The 8,929-nt window shown below is 28.2% G+C and overlaps 1 non-coding gene across 1 annotated transcript; it reads left to right on the top strand.

The window, feature by feature from the left end:
- The first annotated feature begins 1,714 nt into the window (after positions 1-1,714).
- Positions 1,715-1,822, top strand: LOC131177574 (small nucleolar RNA R71). Its single transcript, XR_009146991.1, has one exon. It is a non-coding gene; the product is annotated as a small nucleolar RNA R71 (small nucleolar RNA).
- Positions 1,823-8,929: the final 7,107 nt, after the last annotated feature.

The following is an 8,929-nucleotide window of genomic DNA, read 5'->3' on the forward strand; positions in this document are numbered from 1 at the left end:
ATACTCCCTTCATGGATAAGACAACTTTCAAGAGAAGCCTTCGGATAGCTCTTTCTAAAGTGCTCTTTTACTAACTCATCAACTATATCAATTCTCAAACAAGAGTCTACATCTTCATGTTGCTTCTTCTTATCATTGCCAATGTTGAAGACTAAATGATCCTCTCCGACTCTGAGAGTAAGCTTTTCACCTTTCACGTCAATCAAAGCACCAGCTGTAGCTAGGAAAGGCCTCCCCAAAATGATTGGGATATTAGAATCCTCTTCCATGTCCAAGATGACAAAGTCAACAGGTATATAGAATTTCCCAACCTTCAGAGGCACATTCTCTAAAATCCCTTCAGGATACTTAATTGATCTATCAGCTAACTGAAGAGAAATGTGGGTTGGCTTAAGATCTCCCATGTTGAGCTTCTCATAGATGGAGAGGGGCATAAGGCTTACACTAGCCCCTAAATCACATAAAGCTTTTATAGAACATGATTCCCCAATGTGGCATGGAATTGAAAAACTCCCTGGATCCTTGAGCTTTGGAGGAAGTTTCCTTTGGAGGATAGCACTGCATTCCTCAGTTAAGGCTACAGTCTCATCATCTTTAAGTCTCCTCTTATTTGAGAGAATTTCTTTTAGAAACTTAGCATAAGAAGGCATTTGGGAAAGAGCATCAATAAAAGGCACATTTATATATAGCTTCTTCAAAACCTCTAAGAACTTCCCAAATTGCTTATCAAGCTTGGCTTTTTGAAATCTCTGTGGAAAGGGAAGCTGTGGCTTGTAAGGCTCTGGAGGTATATATTTCTCTTCTTTCTCTCCAACCTCCTCTTTACCTTTTCTTGCACTCCCTTTTTCACTCTTTTGTTTTTCATCTCCCTCAAAATCTTCCTCATTTTCTCTCTTTTCAACTTTTTCACTCTTCTCATTATGCACTATTTTACCACTCCTCAGTGTGATGGCATGACATTGCTCCCTTGGATTTTCTGTTTGACTAGGAAGTTTCCCCATAGAATTGGTACTTGATGAGCATGCTTGTTGTGCAATCGATTTTCCAGATCCTATTGTGTGTTTGCATTTGTTCCAGCCTTGCTTTCATCTCTCTCAACTCTTCATCATGCTTAATTTGATTAGCAAGAATTTGTTGTAATAAAGCCTCGTGGTGGAACTTTGTTCTTCTTTGTCTTGGTAAAGGTGCAGTATTTGCATTCTTTTGCTGAAAACTAGGTGGTGGTTGCCTAGGTTGTTGGTATTGATGCTCTTGTTGTTGTGATGGAAAGTTCTGAGTTGAAGCTTGATTTTGCTGAATCTCCCATGAAAAATTGGGATGATTCCTCCAAGCATATGAAGGATAATCTACTCCACAGCTCATTGTTCCTTCTGCATAAGTAACTTGTTGAGAACTTCCAGAGCATGATGATGAACTGACTAGCATACTTAAATCCTCCATTTTCTTAGCAAGGACATTAGTGAGTGCATCAAATTTAGCATTGATCATGTTGAATGGATCAAGCTCATACATTCCAACAACTTGCCTTTTTTGAGTTGGAGTTGACCCTCTTGGACTACTCCATAGATGACTGTTCTTTGCTATTTTCTCTAATAACTCATACGCTTCATCTTCATGCTTAATGATGAATTCCCCTCCAGTTTGAGCATCAATGATTCCTCTGATAGCAGGAGTGACGTTTGTGTAAAAATTCTGGTTTATCATCCATTTAGGAATGGCATGATGTGGACATTATCTCTCTAACTCCTTCCATCTCATCCATGACTCATAAAGAGTCTCATCTTCTCTTGGTCTAAAAGAAATCATTTGATTCCTCAACTCTTGAGTTTTTCCAGGTGGAAAGTATTGGGCAAGAAATGCATCAGTGAGCTGCTCCCAATTTGTAATTGAGTTGTGAGGTAAAGAATCAAGCCAATCCAATGCTCTATCTTTCAAAGAGAATGGAAACAATTTTAGCCTTGTTGCATCATCAGATACTCCAGGTTGTTTTTGCATGTCACAAATCATAGCAAACTTCTTCAGATGTGTGTGTGGATTTTCAGAAGGATGTCCTCCAAATTGAGAATTCTGAATCATTTGAAGAACTCCAAAATCCATCTTGTAGCTATTTGCATCAATCCTTGGTATTGCTATGCTCTCTCTCAAGTCATCAAAATGTGGAAAAGCATGATCCATCATACTTCCCCTAGGCACGTTTGCATTAACAACTTCTTCCCCTTGGGCTTCATTTTCATTGTTTTGACCATTTCCAGCATTCCCAACACCAATTCTAACTCTTTCATCAGCCATGTCTGCTTCAATTTCGGTTTCTCTCAAAGCTTCCTTTCTTTTTCAGATTTCTTTCTTGTTGGCCTTACAAAATTTCTCAATTTCAGGATTGAACAATAAGGTTGTGTCACTTGAGCTTCTAGCTCTTCTCATAAAAGGTTAAAAGTACCTGAAAAAGAACAAACAAACACAAAAATGAAAAGATAACAAAGATAAAACTATAAACAACTAAAATAATCAAAAACTCAATCTTAAACAAACAACTCCCCGGCAACGGCGCCAAAAACTTGATGTGTCCCAACCGCAAGTGCACGGGTCGCTCAAGTAGTATAGAAAAAGATATCGTTCCCACGAGGAGTTGTGTTAATGATTGAATTTTTGATATAAAATAAAATATGTTAAAATTGTATTTTAATTAGATTAATAAAAGAAATTTGGGAATTTGAAGCTTAAGGTATGAAAATGCAAAACTAAATTCAAACAATGACTAATTTAATAATTCGCAAAATAAAGAAATTGATAATATTAATAATGAAAATTAATAAAATGAGATTAAACTAAACACTCAAAAGTAAAATTCCAAGCAATAATTGATGAAAGACGATTCTGGAGTTAAGGGTTCATATTTAAGTCATTTTGGGATTTTTCCTAGCTAGCCCAATCCATGAAATTTATGGGTTTAAAGGAGATTAATTCTAAAATCCTTTGAAAACTCTTTCGAGTGAGACAAAGAGTGCCTTAATTAACTTAATCCTACTTTCGTGGAGTTAAAATTAACTAAGACCCATTAGGTTCTTTAATCAATCTATTAAAACCCTCTTAACCCTTAGTCTATTTCTAGATCTAAGTTAATTAAGTCCAATTTCTTGATTAACTATCACTTGGTTTTCTCCTTTCGGTGCTTCAACCAAGGATTAAGAACATAACTTAATGGGGCCCTTCATTAAGCATGTGAATAAGCACACAAGAAATGGATTAAACCTCATAAATTCATTAAATTGGGACTAACCCAGCTCAAATCCACAAAAATAACTAAATATTACATCCCTTACTCCAGAATCAAAATGAAACTACTCACTACCCATAATGTCTACAAGATATTCTGAATTTAAATGGAAATAAAGCTCTAATCTAAGCTAAGAAATAAAAAAACTCAACACTAGAAATGTAGGAAAAGGTAAGAAGAGAAAGAAATCCCAAATCTGGTTGGAAATGGTGTGGAAACTAAATGTGACTCTTCAGCTGCCCTTGCTCCTGCTCCTTTCCTTCCTTTCTTTCCTCCTTTTTAAAATGGGAAAATGAGACTATTTATAGCATTTTTCTGACATGGAGCCCTAAAATAGTGTGTTTGAGGAGAGATTTTCTGAGGGAATCTTCTGCCAGCTCATTAATGAACTCTTTGTGGGAGTGCATAAGTGGACTGCATAAGTCATGCAGTCCCTTATGCAGTTTTCAGCTGGTTTCTGGTTCACTTATGCGAAACTGCATGACTTGGTGCATAGGTTATGCACAATTCCGTGAAAGTGCATAAGGGAGGCGTGAATGTGCATAAGCTATGCAGTCTCCTTATGCACATTTCGGCAGGTATTGGAACAGTGATTTTTCTCCTTATGCAGATCCGCATAGCTTATGCAATAAGTTATGCACAATTTGGTCAATGCATGTTTCAGCTTGAAAACTTGTTTTTGACATCTTTGGTTGTAGAAGTTACTCCTCAATGACAAAATTTCTCTTCAGTCCTTCAAAAACACCATTTTTCCTACAAAACAAAGTAAAAATTACAAATTAATCTAAAATTGACAATTATGAAAAACTAACTAAATAACTAATGAAATTAGCTAAAAATAACTAATAATAAAATAAAATGGCTATGAAATTAGACCTAAATGACTATGCAAAATGTATGCATCAATAATCTCTGTCATAGAGTTTGCTGCTCTTCAATTGCTCTTCAAACAGCTAGTAACCTAATCACTATCATGAAGTTGATTGCCACCACCACCACTAGCATTGGCCATCGTAATGAGGGTGAAATCCTTGCTCTAATATCACTTGACGCAGTGCGTAGCATGTAGAGATTATCACAAGAACAGATCTCTAAAGAACAACAAAGGTTTAATTAAAAACCTCTAGAAGAATGAGATAAAAGTAAGCAAATAAGCTTTATTCAAAGTTGAAAAAATAAATAAAGTTACAAAATCTTACTATAATGGGGTATTTATAGGGTTAAGAAATAAATAAAGTTGCAAAATCTAAATATAATAGGGGTATTTATAGGGTTTAATAATCTTAAACTAATTAGAATAAGATAACTATTATGTAGAAGGTTTAGATAAACATAAATACAATAGAAAATCTAGATAGAATAGGAAAATAATTAATCTTAATTGAAATTGGATAACTAATAAATATTTCTATTAAAACAAAATAAAATAAATGCTTCGCATCAATGCAATTACATAAGGTCATGTAAATTAAAAATTTGTCCAGCTCAACATTTTGGCGTGGATTTTTCTCCAAATTCATAATACTGTACTTTACCTAATAGGGTTTCTATTTTGTAAGTATAAAAGCATCTTATTTTGGGTTTTATTTACAAGGGAAAGAAAGAGAAAACCTTAAAAAATTTTTTGATTACTTTAGCAAAAAATTGACGACAGCTTAAAAATTTTAGATTCTTCTCAGCACCAAGTGGGTTTCAATGCAAATTTCGTCAACAGAATTGAAATTTTCATCTGGGTACTTCGGTTCTTAGTTTATTTCATTTTATTTGCTATTTTCTTTATAGATTTCTTTGTAATCTTGAACATGAGTGAGTAAAATTGCCTAGATTTTTGAGTTATGATGCAATACTTCATTTTTACTATGGTGTTATTCTGATTTTACTTAGTATTTGGATTAGAGGTTTGAGGTTGCTGATGGAGGTTTCATATCTAAGAGCCACTCCAAATCTGTTTGTTAAAAATACCAAACGTTGTTGTTCAGTTGATACAACTCTTGAACTGTTGCATTTCAAAAAGTGATGAAATTAGAGTTGTTCTCAATCAGCTGTTACGGTTTCAAGATAACAAGACCATTTTAACCTTTCTCGTAATATATTTCTATATTATTAGAAATGTATGTTACCCATATTTTTTTATATTATTTAGTTTTTATTTATCTATTTTAATAATAAAATAATTATGTTATAGCAAATAACAAGTTATATATTTATTTGATAATAAAATAAATGATATGATATAATTAATTAATAATTATATATTTATCTATTAATAAAATAATTATTATATATTTATTTCAATAATAAAATAAATTATATGATAATATAATACATATACCCCTATTAGTCATTTTATACACCGTCAACAATAGTTAGATAAAATTTTATCAAACATTTAATATAAATCAGCTACCATCAACTATCAGTTATTAGTCATTAACTATTAGTTATATCCAATAGCTAAACCAAATAGCCCTTTAATGAAATAGTTATAATTCTTTGATTTTAATCCTTGAGACTTATTTTCTATACTTTGTGTTAGGCCTCTCACAATATTTTTTTTTATGAATGATAATTTTATTAATTAAAAATGCTTAAAGAAAAACGTAGCATGGGCATTGTCAACTAAACTCCAACCAATAGGTCTTCCCAAAACACTCGTCGTAGACAACAGCATGCTTAATGAAAAAACTTGGACAAAGATACAAACAACAAAGGATACAACAACAAAGCTATTGTAGGCACTACCTATCGCTTTAAATCATTTAATGATGGACTGAAAAGTAGAAATTAATGATAGAAAATCAAGGTTTAGGACTTGAAATTTCAAATGTAGAGGTGAACTAAAATTTTGTTTATGTTTTTTACAAATTAATTACAAAATTTAATGGATTTTAATTAAGTCAAAAGCAATGAAAGTGGGAATTAATTTAGTTAAAGCACTTCTTTGAATACTTGAAAGAGAATATAAGATATTTAGTGCCTGATTGCTTGCAGAAAATAGTTTTCTGTTTTTCATTTTCTATTTTCTAACAAAATTCTACTTTTCATTTTTTATGAAAAATAAGGAAAAATATGGAAAACATAGTCACCTCAATAGTAGAACGGTTTTCTAATTAAGAAATTTAAAAATTATTCATATCTTTCATAATTAAAATAAATAAATGAACATAAAATATATTTAAAACACATTTTATTATTAAAATTATTTTACTATTTGTTACTCATTTATTTTATAATAATATAATTAATTTCTTTATCATTATAAATAAAAATTTTCCAAAATAATTATTTAATTTTGATTATGAAAAGTTATTGTTTTGATTATAGAAAAATCATTGTTTTCTATTTGGAAAACTGTGGGAAAATAGGACTTTTGTTATAAAGGAAAACAATTCCAAATTTTAGTTAAACTTTAGAAAACTAATTTTCTAGTTTTCTTAGAAAACATTTCTAGAAAACTATTCCAATTTTCCATAAGTGAACAAACCCTTAAAAATTAGTTCCCTTCAAATATACAATATCCATTAATTAAGCTAATTGGAGAAACATCTTGTTAGTTTTATTTTGCCTTCTTAGATACAATTGCATCTTTATTACTTTAATTTTAATTAGTTGCCATATTTAGTTTAATTTACATATTTGATAGTTTACTTTATTGCACTTAACTTCATCTGTCTCGTTAATCTAAATAGTCAATATAATCAAAAATTTCGTATAAAGTTATATTTCTAATTATTTTTTATTCGATTTTTTAATTTTATTTGATAAAGTTATTTATGGACTCTTATCAATAAGTATTAATATTATTGATTTTTATTTGATATATGATATTTTACATAGTTTTATATTTTCTTATGATATAGAGAAAAACTTTAAAAGCAATATTGATAAATATATTAACACTAATTTATTATTTATAAATAATAAATTAATAACTAAAATTTCCTTTTTATATAAAAAATAAAAAATCAATACTAATAGAATAAAAGACACTAACGTTAATATATTATTATTTTTTATTAGAATGATTATATTAAAAAATGCATGGATAATTATTCGATTTACAATAAAATACTTTGTCAAACTAACTTATATCATATTTTTAAATTAAATTTTTTATAATTATTTTTTAAAAAGTAAACATCAAATTTCAACAAAGAAAGTTATTGAATCTAAGTAAATAAAAATTTTATTAAATGATGTAATGCTTATATTCATAAGAAAATTAGACTATTTTTAAATCAAATATCAATTTAAGTTTATATTTAAATATAAATTTATTTAATTGAAATAAAAATTCTATATTCAAAATATGATTCCAAATTCTTTTTATACGTGTTTACTATTTGCTATGCTACAATAAGATTATAGTATTAAAAGATTTTAAAATCACTATTTTTTATATGTACGCACATTAGCATTTTCTAAACTTTTAATAATGTATTATTTTAAAATAAAAAATCAGTATTATAAATTTCAATCATTCAATCAATTATATTAATTTTATAATTAAACACTCAAGCCTAACATATTATATTAATTATTAATTTTTAAGTAATATATTTATCTATTTAATTTTTTTTCTCATATATATAATTTATTTTATATGCTTTGTATGTAATTATATATTATTTAAAAATTTTATATTCATATAATTTTATTATTTATTACATACTAATTAAATATTTTTCCTTCTATATATATATATATATATATATATATATATATATATATATATATATATATATATGGAAAGCTTATCAATAAATGTATTAGTATTTACATAGGATTTATAGTAAATTCAATTTTAATTAGAACTAACTCACATGTTAATGCAATAATTAAGAATTTTAGAAATATATCTATAATTAAAAAAAATAAATTTATTTTATATGAGATATTTTTGAAATGAACTTATAAGAAATTAAATTAAAAGAAAACTTCAAAAACATTATAAAAGAATTCATATGTTTGGCTAGCAAAAATTAATTTATTTTGTTGTTTATTTATGTAAATTTAAACATAATTGTATTAAAATATTTTTACATAAATAATCATAAGATAGAGATAAAAATATATTATTATTAATTAAAAAAGTAATTTATATAAATAAAATACCTTCTTATTTTTATAAATACTAGAAATCATAGAGGTATTTTTATAAAATTTTAATTAAGTAAAATTTAAATACAAGTACGATTAAGAATTTTAGATTTATATAAAATCTAAAATTATATAGATAATTAAATTTTAAGTCTTAAGAATTTTAAATTTATATAAATTGTAAAATTAAATTAAATAATAAAAATATAAGTGTGAATATTATAAATAATAAAAGGCAATTTAAGTAAAATCAATGTTCCCTGTTCACACATTTATATATTATATAGATATTGCACAGCTCAAGTAATTAACTCTTTCATATTTGTTCTACGAATGGAGGAATTGATGATGGTTCTGAGTATGATATTGGTGGTGCTCCTATCCATCTCCCTGCAGGCCTTTTCACAAGTTAAGTTTCGATTCTAAAAAGGAAAAAAAAAAATTATGTCAGGGAAATGCTGATATCTATACAACAAGAAAATCATTAACTTTCTGTGTAACAATAAGCATAGTGTGAGAGGGTATGTTAGACCTCCAATTATAAACTTGAGCATT

Source organism: Hevea brasiliensis, unplaced genomic scaffold (genome assembly GCF_030052815.1).
Source record: "Hevea brasiliensis isolate MT/VB/25A 57/8 unplaced genomic scaffold, ASM3005281v1 Scaf589, whole genome shotgun sequence".
In the NCBI taxonomy this organism is placed as follows: Eukaryota; Viridiplantae; Streptophyta; class Magnoliopsida; order Malpighiales; family Euphorbiaceae; genus Hevea; species Hevea brasiliensis.